General features: G+C 36.2%; 1 long non-coding RNA gene across 1 annotated transcript; it reads left to right on the top strand.

The window, feature by feature from the left end:
• Positions 1-2,001: 2,001 nt before the first annotated feature.
• Positions 2,002-12,383, top strand: LOC116657043. Its single transcript, XR_004311968.1, has 3 exons — positions 2,002-2,256; positions 3,043-3,046; positions 12,371-12,383. It is a non-coding gene; the product is annotated as an uncharacterized LOC116657043 (long non-coding RNA).
• Positions 12,384-23,638: the final 11,255 nt, after the last annotated feature.

The following is a 23,638-nucleotide window of genomic DNA, read 5'->3' as shown; positions in this document are numbered from 1 at the left end:
CATGCTTCAAAATCTGAGACACATGAAATGCACACATAAAAAGTTAATCCCCATTTTGTAATTAACAAGTTAATATTCTTGTTCTAAAAATTGTACAGAAAAGGAGAAAATGAAAATATACCTTCTAATGTCTCAGTGATCATCTGTTAAGTTTTTGGTTTATTTTCCCTTATGTTATTGTGCATGTCTGTGTGTATGTTAATATATGTGTGTAATTACACAATTTGTAAAATCAAACTTTGTATTCCTAGTATTTAAAGTTTAAATACTATTTTTATTACGTGAGCAATTGTGAAATAACAATCTGTTGTTTGTTTATTCTTTTCAATGTATGAAAATGATTCAGCATGGTTAAACATATTTTACTTTTTAAAATTTACTTTTTTTGTTTATTGAAGTTTAACTGACATACAGCATTGCATTAGTTTCAGGTGTACAGCATAATGATTTGATATTTGCATGTATTGTGAAACAATCACCACAGTAAGTCTATTTACCATCTGCCACCATACAGAGTTACAAATTTTTTTTCTTGTAATGAGAACTTGTAACATTTACTTTTACAGCAACTTTCAAATGCATCCCCATGACTTAAGTATTTTATGACTAGAAGTTTGTACTACTTGATCCTATTTCACACCCCCTCCCCTGTTCTCTGGCAACCAACTATTTATAATCTATATCAGTTTGTTTGTTTTGTTTCGTTTGTTTCTTTTGTTTTTGTTATATTCCACATATAAGTGAGACCATATGGCACTGGTCTTTCTCTGTCTGACTTATTTCCCTTAGCATAATATCCTCAAGTTCCATCCATGTTCCTGCAGATGACAACATTTCATTCTTTTTTATGGCTGAGTAGAATTCCACTGCTTGTGTGTTTGTGTATGTACACACACACATCTTTATCTTCTTTATCCATTTATTCATCTCTGGACACTTAGGTTGTTTCTGTTCCTTGGCTATTGGAAGTAATATTGCAGTGCAAATAGGGGTGTATATATCTTTCAAATTAGTGTTTTTATTTTCTTAGGATGAATACCCAGAAGAATTATTGCTGTATCATATGGTAGTTCTGTTTTTAATTTTTGGAATACTCTCCATACTGTTTCCAATTCCGACAAACAATACATGAGAGTTGCCTTTTCACCACAACCTCACCAACAATTGTTATTTCTTGTCTTTTTGATAACAGCCATTCTGACAGTGTGATGAAGTGATATCTCATTGTGATTTTGATTTGCATTTCCCTGATGATTAGTGATGTTGAGCATCTTTTCATGTGCCTGTTGGACATCTGTATGTCTTCTTTGGAAAAATGTCTATTCAGATACTCTGCCCATTTTTAATTGGATTTTTTTTGCTATTAAGTTATATGAGTTCTTTTTATATTTTAGATATTAGCCCCGTATTGAGTATGATTGGCAAAATCTTCTCGCATTCAGTAGGTTGCCTTTTTATTTTGTTGATGGTTTTCTTTACTGTTCAGAAGTTTTAAGTTTGATGAATTCCCATTGGTCTATTTTTGCTTTTGTTGCCATTGCCTTTGGAGTCAGATACAAAAAAAAAAAAAAAATCACTAAAGAGCAATGTTAAGGGGCTACTACCTATGTTTTCTTGTAGGAGTTTTATAGTTTCTGGTCTTACATCCGAGTCTTAAATCCATTTTGAATTAATTTTTGTGTAAAGTGTAAGATAGCCATCCAGATTCAGTCTTTTGCATGTGGCTGTCCACTTTTCCCAAAGCTGTTTATTGATGAGATTGTCCTTTCTCCATTTTTTAATCTTGCCTCTTTTGTTGTAAATTAATTGATTGTATATGTGTAGGCTTATCTCTGGGATCTCTTTTCTGTTCGATTGATTTCTGTGTCTACTTTTATGAGGATACCATACTAGTTTGACTGCTATAACTTTGTAATATAATTTGAAATCAAGACGTGTAACGCCTCCAGCTTTGTTCTTTTTCCAGATTTATTTGGCTATTTGGGGTATTTTGTGGGATATACAAATTTTATGATTGTTCTTTATATTTCAGTGAAAAGTGCTATTGGAATTTTGATAGGGACTTTATTGAATTTATAGATTTCTTTGGAGTATGGACATTTTAATAATATTAATTTTTCCAATTTGTGAACATGGAATATTTAGCCATTTATTTGTGTTCTCCTCAATTTCTTTCACCAAACTCTTATAGTTTTCAGGATACAAGGCATTCACCACCTTTGATAAATTTATTCCTAAATATTTAATTCTTTTTTGGTGCTCTTGTAATGGTAATTTTTTTCTTAATTTCTCTTTCTGATAGTTTGTTGTTAGTGTGTAGAGATGCAACTGATTTGTGAATAATTATTTTGTATTTTGCAATTTTACTAAAATTGCTTATTAATTTTAAGGTTTTTTTTGAGGCATCTTTAGAGTTTTCTATATATAATATCATGTAATCTATAATTAGATACAATTTTATTTCTTCCATTCCTATTAGGATGCCTTTTATTTCTTTCTCTTGCCAAATTATTCTGGCTTGTTCCGATACTATGTTGAATAAATGTTGTAAGGGTGGGCATCCTTGTCTTGTTTTTGATCACAGAGGAAAAACTTCTAGCTTATCACCATTGAATATGATGTTAGCTGTGGGTTTGTCATATATGGCCTTTCTTGTGTTGAGGTATGTAACTAGAAATCAACTTCAATTAAAAAGAAAACTAGAAAAATCACATCTATGTGGATAATAAACAACATACTATTGAACAACTAAAGGATCAATGAATAAATCAAAGAAGAAATTTAAAAATTACCCTGAGATAAATAAAAATGAAAATGCAACATATTAATGTCTATGAGATGCAGCAAAAGCAATTCTAAGAGGGAAATTTATAGTGATAGAGGCCTGTCTCAAGAAACAATGGAAATCTCATATACCCAACTTTCCACCTAAGGTAACTAGGAAAAGAAGAACCAGTGAAACCCGAAGTTAGTAGAAGAAAGGAAATAATAAAGACTAGAGCAAAAATAAACAAAATAGGGGGATCAAAAACTATAGGTGAGATCAGTGAAACTAAGAGCTGATTGTTTGAAAAGATAAACAAAATTGACTGAATCTTTAGCTAAACACACTAAGAAAAAAAGAGACAAGACTCAAAACTATAAATAAAACAGAAGTTAAAATTGATACCAAAGAAACACAAAGAATTGTAAGAGACTGCTATGAATAATTATGGATGGATTGATGGATTCATCCTTTTGTCATTATATAATACCCATCTTTATATTTTATTACCCTCTTTGTTTTAAGCCTTTTTTGCCTGATATAAGTGTAGCTACCCTGGATTCACTTTGATTTCCATTTACATGAGACATCTTTTTCTGTCCCTTCACTTTTAGTCTGTGTGTGTCCTTACATCAAAAGTGGGTCTCTTGTAGGTGGCAATATAGTGTTGTTTTTTTTAAATCCATTCAGCCATTCTGTGTCTTTTGATTGACAAATTCAACCTATTTGCATTTAAAGTAGTTATTTATAGGTGTGTACTTATTGCCACTTTGTTAACTATTTTCTGGCTATTTTGTATTTTCTTTCTGTTCCTTTTTCTTTTGCTTTATTCCCTTGTGGTTTGATGACTTTCTTTAGTGTTATGGTTAGGTTCCTTTCTCATTGTCTTTTATGTATCTACTACAGGTTTTGCTTTGTGGTTACCATGAGACTCACATATAATAACATGTATGTAGTGAATATATATATATAGTATATATATACACATTTATAACAGTTTATTTTAATTTGATAGCAAATTAAGTTTGAACATATTCTAAAATGCTACATTATTGCTCCTCCAACACATCTTATGTTTTTGATCTCACATTTTACATATTTTTGTGTACCCCTTAATTAATTAATGTAGTTAATAGTTATTTTTACTACTTTTGTCTTTTAGTCTTCATGCTAGCTTTATAAATAATTAGTCTACTACTTTTACTTTATATTTACTTTTATCTGTGAGTTTGTTTTTTTTTTTACTTTCATGTATTTTCTTTTTACTAATTAGTGCCCTTTCTTTTCGGCTTAAAGAAGTTCTTTTAACATTTCTCTTAAGGACCACTTAGGGCTGATTAACTCAGTGAGCTTTGTTTGCCTGAAAAGCTCTTTTATCACTTCTTCAATTTTGAATGAAAACCCTGCCATGTAGAGTATTCTTGGTTGAACTCCTTCTTTTTTTTTTCTTTCGGACTTTGAATGTATCATGCCCCTCCCTTCTGGTCTGCAAAGTTTCTGCTGAGAATTCTGCTTATAGTCTTATGGGAGTTCCCTTGTATGTAACAAGTTGTTTTTCTTTTGCTGCTCTTAAGATTCTCACTTTAACTTTTGACATTTTGTTCATAGGTCATGGTGTTGGTCTCTTAAAGTTCATCTTGTGTGGAACTCTCTGGGCTTCCTGGATCTGGATGTCTGTTTCCTTCCCCAGGTTAGGGAATTTTTCAGCCATTATTTTTTCAAATAAATTTTCTGGCTCCTTCTGTCTCTCTCCTTTTTCTGGGAACCCTATAATAATGCAAACATTATTACTCTTGATGTTGTCCTTTAGGTCCCTTAAACTATCTTCACTTTTTAAAATTAATTTTTCTTTCTGCTGCTCTGTTTGAATGAGATCCACTGACATGTATTCCAGATCACTGATTTTTTTTTTTTCTGCTTCATGTAGTCCACTGTTGAACCCTTTAGTGTATTTTTTAGTTCAGTTATTGTATTCTTCAGCTCTGAGTCTTCTATTTGGCACTGTCTTGTATTTTCTATCTCCTTGTGCGATTCTTGGTGTATTCATTCATTCTTTTCCTGAATTCAGAGATGATCTTTATGGCCATTACTTTGAACTCTTTATCAGGCAAATTATTTGTTTCTCTTTCATTAAGGTCCTTTTCTGGGGTTTTATCTCATTCTTTCGTCTAGAACATATTCATTTGTTTCCTTGTTTTGCTTGGCTCCCTGTGTTTGTATCTATGTATTAGGTGAAATAGCTATTTAGCTATCTCTGCCAGGTTTGAAGGAGTAGTCTTGTGTAGGAGATGAATGTTATAATTTAAGCATGCTCTCCCCTTTTGTTATCTCTAGAGACTTTGTGATTGTCTAAGCAGCATGATTTTTTCTTGATGGGTCTCAGTTGTTGAGGGTATCAAGAAATGTCTCTCTGATAGTTTCAGACCCATGGATCCCAAAAGTGAAAACCCTCCTGTCCTCCAGAGCCGGGTGCTCTAGTGGAATCCCACTGTGGGCTACACATGCTCAGCTGGCTTTGGTGGGACTGCGGGAGCAGAATGGGTGTTGGATGTGCCCACCAGCACTAGAGATTGCAAAAATGGTATTCACCCATGCCAGCACTAGCAAGGTAGATGGAGAAGGCAAACCTGGCACCTACCGGTGTCTCTGTCTCTAGGAAGAGTCCCACAGATTCCTGTTCTTCCAGAAGTTGCTCTAAGACTAATGAATAAATCTCCTTCATACATGTTCTGGGTACTCTTCAAATTGCTGCTTTTGTATTGAGTGCTGGGGCAAGTGAGTCTCCATGAGCCCCTTAAGAGTGAAATCTTCATTCTTTATATCCCTGTGGTTCTCCTGGACACAAGCCACTTTTATTTTCAAAGCCACATGTTTTGGGGCCTCATCCCTCCAATGCAGGTCTAAAGAGTTAGGATGCTTGATTTGGGGCACAAACTCCTGACTCTTCATGAAGAAGCTTCATATTTTTTAAATCCCTCCCAATTGTGAGTTGCCACACCAAGGATGGATTTTTTTTGGCCAGACCATGCCTCTGCCTCTCCTACACATCTCGATGTGGCTTCTTTATCCTTTGTTGTGGAGGAGGTGTTCAACTAGTTTTCTGGTCCTTTCCAGAGGACTTGCTCCATATGGAGCTGTGGATCTGTAGTGTTTGTGAGAGGATATGAGTTCAGGATCTTCCTTTGCTACCATTTTGAACCACCTTCCTTGAATAATGTTTTTATTTATTTCATTATATCATGGTCATTTCCCCACCTTATTATATATTATTTATGAGAATTATTTTAATGGCCTTTTAGGATTTCACTTTCTGGTATAGTTTGTAACCAAACTCCTTTCATCGAATATTTGGTTATAAAATAGTGCTCTTTTCATAGCATTCTGTGAACTTCCTTGAACATCACTGATCTCTGACTTCTTTCCTTTTAGTACAAATTCACAGAGGTGGAATATTTTAGTACAAATTCATAGAGATAAACACTTAAAAGATTTTATGGATTTTAAAACTTCTCTAAAACAAACAAACAAAATTTTCATTTATGCTGACACGTTGTTCTCTAGGAAAATTGTACCAAGTTAAACTTGTGGTATCTACAAGCATGCCATCCTGCTATATTGCCTCCAGAACTAGGTTCTGCAGTATGTTAAGTATTTATCAGTTTGATTCAAAATCTACTGCCAAGGACAAATACGTAGCCTTTGCATGTCTCAATTTTATCATTTATAAAAACAATTATTATAATAGTGCCCATCCTTATAAGGCCATTGTATTAAATGTGTTAATAAATATAGAGTTTTGCTTGGCACCTTCTCATAATTTAAATGTTTAATAAATATTAGCTCAAATTCTTACTGGCAAAAAATGTCATCTATTTATAATTTTCATCCTTTTTGTTTGCTAATAAACTTGAGATTTTTAATGATTGCTACCTACATGCATGTCTTGTTTCCTAAATTACCCATTAAGGTCCTTTGCTCCTTTTCTATCATAGCATGCACCGTTTTCCATCCACATATGAACACTCATTATATATGAAAGCTAACTTTTTCTATCATGTTTATAAATTATTTCCTTAAGTTCTACTTTTCTGTTTTAAATGTTAGAGCATTTCAACTTTATAAGAATATGGGGAAGGAGTTGCTGCTATTACTCAGCAGAGATCTGTGAGAAAGTCTGCCATATTTCAAGGCTGTTTTACATAGCGTATGTATACAGATGTGGTGAATTTGCCTCTGAAGATAGGTTCAGAAGCATTCCATGTTCCTTAACATGCTGCACCATCACTTTTATTTGTAACTTTCTAAATAGCCTCTGGTTGTCTTCCAAATTTGTTTTAATCAAAATTGATATCCAAATAAGTCTCAGATTGTTATTCACTTTCCAAGTAGTTGGCAAGTAGTTAAAACTTTGTTACTGATCTTTAGTGTTATTGCATTGTAATCACTACACTTTATACTTTTACAATTTATACTTTGTGGAAACTTACTGAGGTTTCCTTTGTGGACTAGAATGTATTTAGAGTTACTACATGTTCCTTGGACCCATTAAAGTATTTCATATTATATTTTTCAAAGTATTTATTTTATTATATATTTATGAACTCAATAATAGATGATATATTATTTCAAATTCTCTATCATTGTTTTAAATGGTGATGGAGCAGAGGAGGGAGATCATAATAAGAAAATGAATACGGCTAAGCCCCATCTCCTTCCACTCTCAATTCAAGAATGGATTAAAATCTCTAGATTTTAGAGTAAGGATACACTAGCAGACATTTTGGGAAAAAAACTCTCATATAAGCCAGCTGTTATCTCCATATCTTTCCCTGTCTCTTTATCTTTCTGGAGCAGAGTGGTGCTAGAGTCCTCTTTATTATGGTCTACTTGAACTGTTAAGAGTGCTGAGCTTAAGACCTCACAGTGATTGTTGATGTAGACATGAAATGTCAGCCTTCCTAATATCATTCCTCCTTTCTTCATCAAAAGGTCTAACTCTTTCCCATTTCAGTCCAAGTGATCTGGATAGGACTCCATTTTCAGCCTTTGTATTGCAGCAAGAAACCTACATTTTTATTTCCACACATAACTCGTGCTGTTTCTCTTCACCTTGTCTTTTTCTTGCTTTTACCATTACCTAGAATTCTGAACCAGGTCTCCCAGATCTACTATTGCTTAGCTGACCAACTTAAATTTATCTTTTATTATTCAAATCAGATGTCATCATCTCAGAGAAGGTTTTCCTTATGTTCTAGGTTAGATAGGATCATGCACTAAAACATCCTTTTTTTCTGTTTTGGAGCACAAAACTTCCACATTGTGCTATAATTGTGAGTTTATGTTTGTGTCCCCCTGACTGTACCATGAGCAACTTGATACCATCATTTAGTACCTTCTCTGACACACAGTGAATATATGGTTAGTATTTGTTAAAGGACTACTACTTTGAAAGGGTATTAAGAAGGTGAAAGAAAAGAAAAGAGATTGGTAAGACATGGATGTAAAAATAAAGGTGGATAGGTTCTGAGCTACTTGAGGCTATTATTTTTACTTTATGCATCAGTATGTCTCCTCCTACTGACAAATTCCCTGGCACATGGAAAAACTCCATAAATATTTATAGACGGAAAAAAATTAGTCTACAGACATCTAAAAAACCTGTCTCATACTGAGGGAGGACTTGTATAGCTTCTTTAAATTTCTTCCAAGTCTGTTTTGATGATCAAATAAAGATGTATGTCTACTTGTTTGCAAAATTGTGATTTTTTTCCAATTGAATTGATCTTGGCATTCCAGGGCTTAGAATTACAAATGTGTTTCCATTGTCACTTTACCATCACAATTCTTCCAAAGCCAGAGAAGATATTCTTAAATTCTGGTTTTGCTTTCTATTTCACACAAATCTTTATCCCCATACAAATTTCAATCTGAATTTTATGTCAGTTCTATACATGTAGTTTCTTGTATAAAATATCATATGCTCTAAGCAGGAAATGTACACAATCAACAGGCTGCACTTTGAAGGGAAAAGAATACACACAATCTTAGTATCTCCCCGAAATGAATTATAGTGATACAAACTCAAAAGCTAAGAACTAAAGTAAAATGGTTGAACATGGGTGTCAACACTTTTAAATAGATTGCCTTTTTTTATTGTATGCTGCACATTTTTGTCAAGGGAATTTGATAATTATAAACTGCAACAATAATGAGGGTTTGAATATTCATAGGCAATTAAAATGCCTCGGTGCATTTTAGCAGTGCCCTGTGGAAGTGTTACTCATCTTTAGAAATAACTGGGCTGTAATAATCAAATTCCCAAATATTCTGTTAAAGATAGAAAGGGGGAAAGCCTAATTTAGTAATGTTTTATGTACTAGAAAGGTTAATACTTGACTTATTCAAGGTTGCTGTTATCATGCTTAATTTGTGGCATTTAGGGTCATTTTGACATAACACAATGTCTATGTCTTTTTACATCCCTGAAGGTCATAGACATGTATTGGTTATTAAGAAAACAAAAAAACGAAACAAAACAAAAAAACCCAGTCCACTTGCAGCTGTATAAACCTCCTCAACTTTGGAGTGGTATGGGGACAGGGAGCCCTTTTAATTTTCCATGTTGTGGCAGAGACTGGCTAAGCTTTCACCCACATCAGCTTCCTCTTCTTCCTAAGGATACAGCAAGGCAGTGTTTCCAGCCTACTTTCCAGTGAGGTGTAGCCATGTTGAAGTTGCTCCTGACAGAATGGTAGCAGGGGAGAGGCTCTCCATTTCCAGTCTGGTCCAGAGAAACCTCTCACTCATGATCTTTCTTATGCTTTCTCCTCCTGGGGAAAGATGGCAGAGCTGCAAGATGAGAGGAGAATAGAATCCCTGAATCCCTGTCCACAAGAAAGCCATTTAACTAAAACACCCACATTAGATTGTTACAACTCAAAGTAAACATTCATTGCACCTCTGAAATTTGGGAGTTTGTTTATTACAGTAGCTAACTTTAGCCTAACAACACATGAGGGATAGAGAGAGAAACTGCCAACTTGGGCTTTTTTCCAGCCATATCTGAAATAATAGATATAGTTGCAGCTAGACTGACTCTTTGCATTCTTCTGTAATGTGATATTTTGAAGGTTTTAATTTGATACCTTTGAAAAAGTTAATTCCACCTAATCCTAATTTAAATGTGTGGTTCCATTGAGTTCATTGGCTGGCCCTCTTCATTTGGGTTCAGCATAGAGTTATAGTGAGAAAATTCAAGGAGCATTCCATTGGTACTTTCTTTCCCAATGAATGCCTTTCTTATAATCATTGCTTTATTTAGTAATTTCTTTACCATTCCACAAATAGTTTTGAACAGGTCTCATGTACCAGGCCCTATATTGGAGTTAGGAAGACAACAGTAAATAAGGAAATAGGATGTTTGCCCTCATGAACTGTGTAGTTTTAGTGGAAGAGGCAGGCATTGCACAACTATAGTCATATAAGTGGTTATTATTTCTCATTATAACAAAAGCTATGAAAGAAAAATCTAGTGAACTGTGGTGTGATATAACAGGGAGGCCTAATCTTAGGGATAGTAGTGGGTTTCAGGAAAAACTTTCTAAATAAATGTATTTAAATTGAAAGCTGAAGGCTGAGTCAACTTACTAGCTGGGCAGAGAGGGTGAAAGCAGCAAGAAAAACATTGTAGACCGAAAGAACAACATATGGAAAAGTCTTAATAAAATTATTAAGAGCTAGCATTTATTATTTGCTTTTTAGAAGCTAAACATTGCTCTGATTTTCTTTACTGCATAACCTCACTTAAATTTCTCATAAAAGGTTTATCACATGATTAATATTACTCTCCCCATTAGAAAAAAGTGAAGCTTATCATTGAAGTAATATGCAGTGTAGTTGGAGCATTAGGAAAACAAAAAATATGGGGGTAGAAGAAATTGGTAAAAGAGGTAGGAGCAAATTATGCAGAGTCTGTGCCATGTATTAGAGTAACAGGGCATACTTTAAATAAGGTAGTTTGATATAAAATAGTTTGATAATGTTTTTAATAATCTTCTATCCTCTTTTCTGAGACAGAGAAAATTAAAGGAAATAAAAATAATTCTCTGTAAATTAAAAAATTGATTAATTATTTCTTGCTAGCTAGCTAGTTATTTTATTTACTTACTTATTTACTTGTTTGTTTGTTTGTTTGTTTGTTTTAAGCCTGTCTACTAACCCAGCATTATGATAGGTACTTTGCGATATACAAGATAAAAATAAGACTTTGCCTTTCCTCTCAGGAATATAAAACTCTTGCTTGCCCACTAGCAGGAATTGGCTGTTAACTGATTTTAGGAACAAACAGTTAAAGCCTCCTATGTTAGTTTTCTATTGCTAAGTAACAAATTACCACCAGTTTAGTAGCTGCAAACAACACAAAAGTACTAGCTCACCAGTTCTAGGGGGTGGAATCTAGGCACAACATGGCTTAACTGGAACCTCTACTCAAGTTCCTATAGGTTGAATTACGGTGTGAGCCAGGGCTGTGTTCTCATCTGAGGCTTGGTGTTCTTGGCTCACTGGTTGTTGGCAGATGACAGTTCCTGTAGTTGTAGCTTATACAACATATTTATAGTCCCTTAGCTCCTGGAAGCCTTCCTTCCCTTCCTCCTGGCCCAATTCACAACATAACCTTACCTCTTCAAGGCCAGTAGGGGAAACTATTTCTAGTCTGCTAGATAGTGCTGAAAGAATCTTACATAAAGAACACAATCAGAAGAGCAACTATCCCGTAGAAATAACCTAATCAAAGGAGTGATTTTCCCATCATAGTCCCATGAAAGTTTGGGGGTACATAACCCAGGGAGTGAGACCAAATGGGGTAGAATCTTGTGGGTCATCTCAGAAATCTGATTACTACACCTCTTGAACAGGAAGATGATTTGGTAAACCATGGAAGCATAGAAAAATGAGAAACAATTAGAATTCTCTGTATTACCATTTGAACATTCTTCAGGAAAAAGCAGATACCACTTCTTCCTTGCATTTAGTATCTCTGGTGACCATATATCCTAATTTGCCTTGGGCATTCTCAACACCTATTGCCCCCAGTGTCATTTTAATAGTGTTCTTTTAAACTCTCAAGAATATTTCAGTTTTTTATTGCCAACATATTTATAGCCCTGATATAGGAAGGAAATAATGCCATCAAAGCCTGATGACATTCAATATTTGTGTGATTCCCCTGTTCTGATTCCAGGGCTCACTAACCAAACTTCTGGCAATTTTCATGTCTACAAGAAGAAAACACTGGTTAGACTAACAACAAAGTCTGGTCCACTCAATGCTTGTCTTTCTCATTATAAATTAATGAACATGCATTCTGATTTATAAACTTCAGTCACTTATTTACAGTAAGACATTTCCTGATAAAGGTCAGTTTCAGAATCCTGAGCAAACAGAGTTGCAATACTGTCACATTACGGTTGAGGACCATAATGTAATGGAACAAGATGAACTCAAGTCAAATGCTTTCCTGCAAAGCCATGCATCCAGACCACTGACCTTTGACAGATTCACCTTGATCACGCTTTGTGTTTATTTTAAACACTTCTAGTAGCTTAGATAGTAAATGGAAGAGATGAGTGGAGACCCAAGCTGTTAGAGAAGTTGAGGTGGGCTTCCTAGAGGAGAGGTATAATGTGAATTAAACCTCTGATATGGAGTGAGTTAGATGAATAGGCAGAAAAATGCATTGAGATCACATATACTCTTCAGTAATTTACTGTTCTTTATCAGCTGACAGTTTCCAGTTATCTAGAGCAGGGGCTGATTACTTTATGAACAATGGTTTCCTTTCTAATTGTACCACCATGTTCAATAGATAGACAATCTCTCCTACTTAACCACAGACTAACTTCAGACATTAGTATTAAGAAAATCATATTCTAGGATTGTGGGATAGTGAATGGATCTATTTATTCAATAAATGTTGACACCACTGTGAAGCAGGTGCTGGGCTAAGGTGCTAGGAACACATTGGTGCAGAAGACAGTTGCATGCCCAGGCTTTACAGCCTGCCAAGAAAGACTATTTTGGTCCATTTGTGTAGCTAAACAAAAATACCATAGACTGGGTGGTTAACAAGCAACATACATTTATAGCAGTTGTATGATGTGAGGGTTGGATGCTATGGAGGTGTACACTTGGAGGGCTTCAGAGAAGTCTACTTAGAGGGACTGACACCTTCATGGGAATCTGAACCAGATTAAGCAAGAGAAAGGAAATGAGGAGTGTTGTTGAAACAAAGAAAAATTACAAAATCCTAAAACTCAGGAACAAAACAAAAACTGAGATTTTTAGGACATTATTCAACATGTTCAGAGTGGTGAGATCCAGGACTAGGGAAGCAAGCTGAGAGCCAAGGGCATTTTAGGCCCATTCTGGAGTTTGGAGCTGACTCTAAGAACAGTGAGGAGCATCTGAGGGCTCTTGCAGCAGAGATAGCGGCCCCCCAAACTTGAAATGCCTTTGAGTTTGTTTGAGTGCGGGGACAGTGGTGGTCAGGACAGTTTCATACCTACACACAGTATTATGACTTCCATGAGATTTTTTCTTCTGGCATTTGCAAATATATTTATGTTTTTCAGAAGTAAATTCACAGAGCACTTTTTGCTTTATGACTAAAGAAATGCCGTAGTATTCAAGTGATTTCTTGAACTTAGTCCCATTTTCTATCCGTTGTACTGATGGTTTTGCTTTGGGAGTCTATAACCCCTACCTCTCTCTTCTAGGAAGGCTTTGCACTGTTCTCTAGTTGTCAAATTAAAAATTTCTAGGCACTGTATTTTATATTCTTTAGGTGGAATTTATACTTCCTTTGTTGTTTTCCCCATTTTAAAGTTTGTCAGTGTTACAAACTTTCTATTAGATAGTGAATGAGGGAAGAGCACAGTCCTGCTTTCCCGTAACCATCCTACATTTGATCCTCTTATGAGTTTGTCTTAGGTATTTTTCATTCATTCATCCATGCACTCAAACATGTGAAAACTGTGTTTCATCTTTTATGTGCTCTGTTTTTAGAGTTGTCACTGTTTCATATTAAAGAAAGATCTTTGTATTGACAGCCCCTTCCCTGATTTCTGCTGGTAGTGTTTAATTATAAAATTCATCTAGAAACAAAAATAGCTCCTCAATTTAAATTCATGCAGAATCTAGTCAGCATTCAGGGGAAATGACTTTATTACAATTGACAGAGAACTGGCCCTGGAAAACTCAAAAGCAGGCAAAATCTTTAAAGATTTTTCCATAGATTCAATCTGGAAATATTTGAATACTTCCTAAGGAAAAATGGTGCCTCTCCTCAAAGCATCAAAAGCATGAACACAATGAGAACAGAGTTTCCTGTGTTTCTTTGTGAGGTGTTTTATGTAGGACTGATGGCTTACCCCACCACAGTGTAACTTCCTAACTCTTTCTTGCTGTCATCCTAACTAGCATAAATGATATTTTTATAGGAACTGAACTACTAAAATTTTCATGAAGACAAGTAAGAAGGAGACAAGTTTTGTAAGGAAATAAATCTATAAATGATAAATTCTTCACTAGTCCTTCCCTGGAAACGTAAGAGTTGTGATGTACCAGTCATACTTTAATAATTTAAAAAGTGTCTACCTTCTCTTCACTAACTAATGCTTACCCTGGCAATTCAGGGCCTCACTGCCAGAATACATTTGTATAAAGTGATATTTTTCTCTTGTGAAGAGGCATAGAGCCAGCCTCCAAAGCTCTTAGTGCAAATCAAAGGTACTTCTATCATAGAAAGGGGAAATCTCTAAAGTTACCTTAAATTGGAAAAATACATAAATAAAGCAAACAAAAAAACAAAACCAAAAAACCTCAAGAAAATGTTATTAAGAGGAAGTGGTCTTTGCTCTGTTATCTCAGTATAAATTCTGCCACTTTGGTCTTCAGTGTGTCACTGGACCCAGGATAGATCAATAACCAAAAAACACCAGACAATGATAAGTTGCCTTTGGTCCCAGTGAGCGGAAGTACGGTGAGAAAAGTAAAGCTGTTCTCAGGTCATAAGATCTTAACGACTGGAAAAGAGATTCTAGTGGGTAGTGTAATTCATATTGTTTGTTTTAAGACTTCATCTGTTCTATAATTTTTCTATGAAGTATACATTTCTGTACATTCAAATATAGGTAATTATTCTGTATGTTTACCCTGGACATACATATTTTCTCAGTTCATCTCAAAAACAGAATACATTTATCCCAAGAATGTAATACATTTATTTATTCCTACAGTCATTTTAGATCTTACATAAGCATCAAAAAGGAAAAAAAAAAGTTAGATGATTGGATTATGTCTTTGGCTTAATCTTACAGTGACTCAAGAGTCCCCATCTTTAAACTGAGTAGTAGTAATAATAAGAGTAATAATAATGCCTTCATCAGGAATTGAGTAAGTATTCATAAGCATTTTGAAGGTAACATGGGACACAGTTAAGTGCTCAGTAACTATTGGCTATTAGTAACTATTAGTATTAGTAACTGTTAGTAACTATTAGTATCAGTAACTATTATGGCTATTCCTGTAGATACCATCTAATTGTCATAATCGTTATGCATTTCAGGACTAATGAAACTTACTCTAATAATGAAATTCAGCATAAAGTGAAGTCTGACTTTGTTTTTCCTTTGTTGTTACTTCTCACCACAATTGCTTTGTATATTAGGCAGAGTGTGAATAGTAAAAGGTAAAGGACTAATAATCACAGAGCCTTGGTTCTCATTTCAGATTTCGATAGCCAGTTTTGTTAAGTTATATTGTTTCTTAGGCCTCGGATTTCTTGTAGGCAAAATAAGGCCTAGATGGTGGTTATGGTTCTGTGGAGTCATTTACTGCTCATGATGTAACATATGCTAAAAGGACCACATGTTTAAGATGTTCTTTTCTGACAAATTCCCTCATTAAAAGTCTATTTTTACCTAATTTTTAAATTTTACCTTGCTATGAGAAGAAAAACCCACAATTAGGGAAAACTCACAGCAGACACTCAGCAGCTCACCAGGGATTAATTTCTTTTACATATTATGATACATTTTTTACATGACACAATATTACATTGTTCCTGGATGTCCCAGCATGTGGCAAATGATTATAACTTCATTGCTGATGTTTGAAAGATTATGACTGATAAGATAAGCCTTATGCTTTCGTATTTCTTTTGTTTCTACTTCAATCTCCTTATAAATAATTCATAGAACAAAATTACTGTCCCAGAAAAATACAGTCTGTTTCATCAGCCCCTTCACACTTTATTGATCAGTGCATATAATCTTTAATACATATCCATGGAATTTAGAAATCTCATTTTTCCCTTTGTTCCACAGGACTTTAAAGACATATACTTTACCAAGATATTTACATTTATAAACTTTATATTGCAAAAGCATTGTTCCTAATTCCTTCTTTTTATATCCTAAATCTCTTTGATATCAGGACAACTTTCACTCATTTGCTTATAATAATAAAATAGCTATCTTTATTAAGTACTTGTGAATGAGTTCATTCATTATCTCATTTTTTTCCTCTTTACGATACTGTGAGGTAAGTTTTAATATGACTATTTTATAAGTCAGGAAACTGAGCTCACAGAAATTAAATAATTTGTCCAAGGAAACTACAGGTTATTGCTGGAATCAAGATTTAAACTTTGAGTGTTCAGACACTTGAGATCATGTTATTAGACACAGTGCCCTTTTGGAAGGGGACCCACCAAAAAGAATGGAGTGGAGATTCCGGCCCAGGCTGCTGAAATCTGCATTTCCATATGGTATCTCTTGAGTAATTGTTGATATTTAGGTTTTTAACTATCCTTCCAGCATGATCCACCTGAAAGGTTCTAGCAGGTAACAGCATCCATTCTGTACTGCCCAACAAAAACAGCCTGTCTAGACGTCAGTCTGTCTGAACTCTCCATCTTATTTTGAATGAAGGCTGCCTTTCAGGCAAAGGCTAGAGGAGTGGTGGTAGTGACTAGCATAGAGACAACCCTGCGAGCCAGCCCAACACTGCCAGTCAGGGGCAGATTCATTCTCCAGGGGAAACAGGAAATGTCAGAATATCGAAGAGCAGTGGGGAATGTCATTACAATAGAAGTGATGGAATTGAACAGCTGAAGAGGGGGAAAATGGCAAAGAAATAAGGGAGACTAAACAAAGAAATTTGGAGCCACAAACAACCACAACAGAATCAGAATCCTCTCCCTTTATTAACCTCTTATTACCTCTTTAATCTTTCCACAGGTGTGCTTTAAAAACACACATGTTTGTCATTTGAGGCTGGATTACAAATCCTCATATAAATATTTTGAGAGTAAGGAAAGAAGACAGACTCTAGAACAATGAGTATCTTTATGGAAAAGTTACTTGTGAATATCCTGCCACATTTTTAAACTCTATTCCCTTGAATTTGATGTCTAGATTCCATTTTTTACCAGTAAACATTTCCATACAGGCAATGAAATTTACCTTTTAATATAATGTTGATAAAAAAAATACTTGAATTTAAATAAAGTATTGGAAGATATTATAGACCCCTCCATTAAAAAATAAATCTTCAGAGTTTTCCAAATACAGTATGTTCCAATTTTTCTAAATCATCAAGACACAATAAGTAGTGAATATTTAATTAAATGATTGACATTTTCCTAGAAACGAGAGAATTTTTTAAAAATTTAACAAATGTGTGAACATGTTTTTAAGAAGATAGAAATGGAATTTTAATTTTTACATAGCTATGTGTTACCAATGCTATCGATCAGGTTAGCTAATTTATAAGTAAAACTTCATATATTAGGGGACTCAGATACTTGTCAAATCAATGAATTGATTAAATAAAACATACGTCTGTTATATCAAGATATTCTCTAGAATTATAGCCTGCATCTTCTCTAATGAGACATAGAAGCATGCACTGCAGTTAGTATTTCATTTTAAAGTGATCAATTAAGATTGCATTATGATTTTCTCAAATTTAGCTGTTTTTTCCTCTTTTCTTGTTAATATTTGATTAGTTCTCCGGATATGTCTCTTTGTAAATTTTTAAAACAGTAGATATTAGAGGCTAATCTTCAAGAAAGTGAAATAAATGAAGATTTTATTTTTGTATTAGCATCAGTGGATTTCTGTGTTTTTAATGGAGATTTTCACAAGTATCGGGAAAAAAAATCTTGCATTAGTTGTTACAAGTGGTACATGTTCCATATAATAAAATAGCTTATTGTGTTCCAATCAAATTTTAAGCCTTGGAAATAGAGTCAGCTAAATTTTTTTAAAAGTCCCAACTTGTGCAGAAGCATAAAGATATGAAAGACAATTTTATTTCAAATTAATCTTTCATAGAGTCAGATTGTTGTTCTATGTGCATTTCAGAATCTCACTGCTAAAGTGGTATTTGCACATTCTTTCATGGAATTCTTGCTCTTCAATACTTTCTAGTTGTTTACAGAAGCTCAAAATATCTAAGCCCAGGTGGAGGTTAATAGCATTGTGCTCAGGTTGAAAGCATGCTTTTCTTTTTCTCCTCCCCATCCGTCAGCCCAGTGATGAGGATAGAATCTGGAGAAGAGATATCAAAGCCAAAGATGAGACGAAGTATCTTGAGGAGCTAAATGTCAAATACAATCTGCCATCCCATGTATCATTGCTGCTCTGTTAATGGGAAAAGTATAATTGATTCTAACAAGTGTTAATCGTGTTGCTGACAACCACGGCTTCCCCAGTTCACATAACTTGTTGTGATCATGACCACTGACTTTATAATGACAAGGTTCTAGGACATGTATATCTGAAATATTCACCATTATTTGGTAAACCAGTGCATAGTTGTTGACAGTTTCATTCAGCTCCTTTTTGCCCCATCTAATCCAATTATTTTAGTATCATTATAGTTCATGCGGCCACAGATACTTGCTTTTTATGTGATTTGATTAACTGGAAGTGAGAAGAGCCATGTTATGACAATTTTGTTGCCTTTGCCTCAGGGTGTGGTCCATCGATCTGTAGAGCTTCTCAGAAATGGAGTAGCTTAAGCTGTGCCCCAGATAAACTAAATTAAAATACTTAGTTTAACAAGAACTCGAGGTGATTTTTATGCACTTTAAAGTTTGAGAAGTACTAAACTGGAGCAGTGAGCCAGAGCCAGCTATAAATTATAGTCATCTGGGGAAATTTTAATAACTATTATGTCAAGGCTCCATTTCTGACCATTCAAATCAAATTCTCTGAGGAGGCTCCTGGGCATCATATTTATTTTTAAAGCTCTCTAGGTGATTCTGTGCTGCAGCCAGGGCTGAAAATCAATGCATCTAAGCAAATGGCTTTATTTGTTAAATATTCATTGTGCATCCATTATGTACTCATTTCTGTGCTAAGAGGGAAGCCACAATGAACAAGAAAGGCAGAGCTCTTGGCCTCAGAGAACTTTTAGTCTCATGACTTGCAGGACATTATTAAACAGCAACAAAAACAAAAATATAATTAATGACTTCATATTATTATGAATGCTAAAGAAACTTGAGGAAACACTTAAATTTAAGGAAGTCTTTACCATGTATGTAGTGAGGATGTGGGAGGAAGATGACAGAAATTATGGAGGACATTAACTTGGGAAGGGACATCACCAATCGTTTTGTCGGAGTGCCCTACCCAAGGACCTCCAGCCCAGGGAGTGCACCCCATCAAATGTATGTTACCACTTTAGTGAGGGCTTCTACGCACCTAGGCTGTGTTAGAGGGGACTTTTTCTAATTTATCTTTCCAGAAGATATATCTTCTCTTAAATTCATCAACCCAGAGGCTAGCACTGTTTTCTAATTTGCACTCAGGCATGTATGAGCTTATAAGTAGTAGCCTGGATTTTAAGCTTTCCTAGACATACCTCATCTCCCTCAACCAGCTCTCTCTTTTGGGTCCCTGGAACATTGTAACTGTAGTGTGGTACCTGGGTGAAAGATTACACAAATGATGATGGGTAGGTCTTTGTACGGAACCATTGAGGCCTCATCAAAATTTTGGATTTACCCATAGCGCAGAAGAGAACCATTGATTCTTCCATGTATATTCTAATTACACTCTGATTTACATTCTTAAAGACCTGAAGAATCTGTTGAGATTGAATTATATAGTAGGATGGAGTGGCAGATGAATGGATATGAGGAAACTATTTGGAATCAGTTATAGTACTTCAGGTGAGAGATGATGATTTTTAGGCTTAGATCCATCATAGTAAAAATAATATGAAATCAAGATATAGTTTTAAACAGGGTGAGGTCTTATCCAGACAAACAGATGAACCACAAAGACAACAAAATTCTCACTGAAATCCATCAACCTCTTACACTAGAGAATCTTAGGGCAAAAATATGAATACAAAATTCAAGGGGAATAAAAAACTGATAATAGCCTTGGCCTTACTGAGCAAGAAAAGTACACAATATATGCTCATTCCCCCCTTTTCCTCGGGAAGTATAGCCAGCCACACATGACAAGCTTCTTAATCATCATTTGAATCAGTAATTTGAAACTTTCCCTAGGACACTATATATGGAAAAAGAGGAGGTAAACATAAGATGTTCATCACTTTCTTGGCTAGTGTAGTGCTTGAGTGATGAGAAATGTACACAATGAGGCTGCACAGGTGTTATAGAGCCTCAGTGCCTTGCTAAGGATCCTTGGGAATCGGATGTATACTTTAGGGGAAGGTAGGACCCATAATGTGTATGTTATGGAAAAAGCACATGAGGGAGTCACACCAGGCATCTCCATTACTCCAAACTGTGGTTTCTCTTCATGTCCTGAAATTGTATCCAATTAAATAATACTTTCTAAGGAGATATAAAGGAATCTCCTTTTCCTCTCAAACTTTCCCTTACTCTATGCACTTGCTTTCTCTGCTCACCCACAGCCACTTAAGCCATGGAACCAACATAAGATTTACCTACTCTTCCTTTCCTCATTTTGTAGGGTCCTCATTCTCCTTTTCACTAATTTTCTAATTCAAAATAAAATTGGCTTATTCCAACTAAGGACTCTAGTTTTTAAAAATTAAACAGAACATGTATACTGAATTGAATCATGGCTGAGCATTTTTCTGTCATTTTAACATTTCTTTGTTACTGGAGGTCTGAAGGAAAATTTGTTCAGTATTTATTTTCCATTCAGTATTTCCTTGTTTCTCAACCCTTTGAAAAGTGAATTAGATTGTATTGTAAAAAGCATAGTTAACAGTGAAAATAAGAACCTTTAAAGGGAATCTCTTTGGTTTTAAACTATAGTAGTGAACTACCACAACATTCTATATTAAAAATCAGCATTTACATATGGAATTAAAAACTCCTGTGGGATTGTTCTGCTGGAAAGGCAAACAGATGATTGTTCAAGTAAAACTGAAGCATGAAGTGTGGATGATATATTTCCAAGTGGATATAAAAAAACAGTTGGCAGTTGCTTTGAAAGGACAGACATCAGAAGAAAGTGAAACATTTTTTGTGTCAGAGCCTACTGTTTAATTTTAAACAGGTCTTCCCAATTGCTTTTCTGTTTTCTTCACCTCAAATTTGGTCTATAGACTCTTAAGCTTCATAGGTGAGAACCTAGATGTCTGAAGACTAGTGAAATACTTGGAATCGAGTTCTGTCTTCACCGTGAATGAAAAGGATGGGAAATTTTCAAGTCTGAATTTTTGAGACAATTTGACAAACACACACATCTCTTCACAACACATGGTGTAAAATAGGGTTAGCATATGATTCGGATTATCTAAAGTTATTATTCCCCGGATGTACTCAGAAGATAAATCATTGACTATTGTTTGTTGCTATTGTTGTTTTCATTTTTTTAAAAAACATTAATACAATAGTCCTGGGTACAGTGATATTTGTTTCTCATCAAAACTTATTCTCTGAAGGAAAAAAAGTGGGATGGGGTTGGTACGTAAACAAAGAACACTGTGGTTAAAAAACATTTTAATTAACTGGTTAATGCAATTTTAGAAGCATATGTAAAACATTCTGTCATATATTTATAGCACGGAAAACAGGCTTTGGAGACATGAAGACTTAAATTCAGGTGTTAGATCTACCATCTTTTAATCCAGGTGATTTTAGCCATGTCACTTAATTTCTCTTTACTCTAAGTACCTCACTGTTTCTATAAGGAGAATACTGTCATCTGGATGATTACATTACATAATATGTGACTATTTATCTCTATATGTATATGCATAAGAATCTTTGGAAGTGGATAAAGAAACTCTGGAACCTCCAGACAATGGAATATTATTCAGCACTAAAGAAACAAGCTATCGGCTTCCGGGAGAAGATGGCGGAGTAGAAGGATGCTCGCAGGTCACCCTCTCCCACAAATACACCAAGACCCACATCTACAGACCCACTCAGCCAACCAGAGCACCTGTGGAACTCCGACAGAACATTGCCCTCTTCAAAAGATAAAGACGCCAAAAATCTGGTAGGAGAAAAGTAAAAAGAAAGAACAAAAGGCAAAGCAGCACGGGACAGGTCCCGCAGGGAGGGAGTGGCAAAGGAGGACTGGCGCTCGCTCGCTGGGTCTCCCCTCTCCAACTGAGAGGCTAGCGGGACGGAGGGGGAGCCTCCGAGGCTCGGATCTGTACAGAGCAGCCCTTGACTAACAGAACTAAGTTAAACGGGCACAGAGCGTCCCCCCGACACCCAGCCTGAGATGCGGGCCGGCAGCGGCGGGCAGGGCCAGGCTGCACAAGCCGGGCGGAGGACGGAAGTGGCTGCACGGAGGCAGCCCGGGGGGAACGCAAGGGGCTGCGCGCCGTGGCTGTGGGTGCACAGGGCAGAACAACCTGGGCCCTCCATGAAACAGCAAGGTTGATGTGCTCTCGGGGGAAAGGTGCACACCCCCATCTCTGAAAACCCGCGGAAAGTTTTCGGGGGAAGAGAGGCGGGGCTCAGGCACAGCCGCCATATCCTCCGCGCTTAGCACTCAGGCAGGGGCGGGGGCAAAACCTGCGTCCGCACCGAAGGGCTTAGCAGCCTCAAAGGCCAGACTGAGACTGGCCTGCAGCCCGGGGCAGATAGGATCCTTCCATCCTGGTCCCTCAGAGAACTTGCTCCACAAAGACAAACAAGGAGCTGGGTTCTGGCTTGGAGCAGGGACAAGGCTGTCCCTCGGTCTTCCCCGAGCCCACTAGCGGAGCGCCAACCAGGGCGGAGCACGCAGCTGCACAGAGAGCGGAACTACCGGCGGCGCAGGTAGAGGGAGAAAGGCCCCCCCCCCCCCCCCCCGCCTTTCGGGCAGGAACACAGCCCCTGACAGAGGTGCTGGGAGGGGGCACGACCCGCCCTCCTACCTGGCCAGTCTGCAAAATCTGACTGCGGCATCCGGAGGGGCAGCGACCCCCCCGCCCACAGCAGAGGAGAGTTACACCTGACCCAGAGTTAGGAGGAGGCGCGATCTGCTTGCCGACAGGTGCTGGGAGCAGCACAGAAGAGGGCGCCAATGGAGGGCCTCTGAAAACAGCAAGATGAGCTTCCAAAACAGGACGAAGACAGAAAGACTTCACATTAAAAGCACACAGACTCCAGGAGAACACCGACAAACCCACCCCCCCCCTTTTTTTTTAATCTGTTTTTACCTGTTCTATCTTCTATTACTCTCTTAATCTTTACTTCTTAATTCATTTCTATTTCTCTTGGGTTTTGATGTCCTGCTATTGATTAGACACAGGTTTCAAATACATCTATTCATCTCCCCCCCCCCTTTTTTTGTAAAGGTTTTAAAAGGACATCTCAACACGATTAATACTCTGCTTCAACTCACTCTTCTATTA

Source organism: Camelus ferus, chromosome 17, assembly GCF_009834535.1.
Source record: "Camelus ferus isolate YT-003-E chromosome 17, BCGSAC_Cfer_1.0, whole genome shotgun sequence".
NCBI classification, from domain to species: domain Eukaryota; kingdom Metazoa; phylum Chordata; class Mammalia; order Artiodactyla; family Camelidae; genus Camelus; species Camelus ferus.
This window is presented reverse-complemented; position numbering and strand designations above follow the sequence as displayed.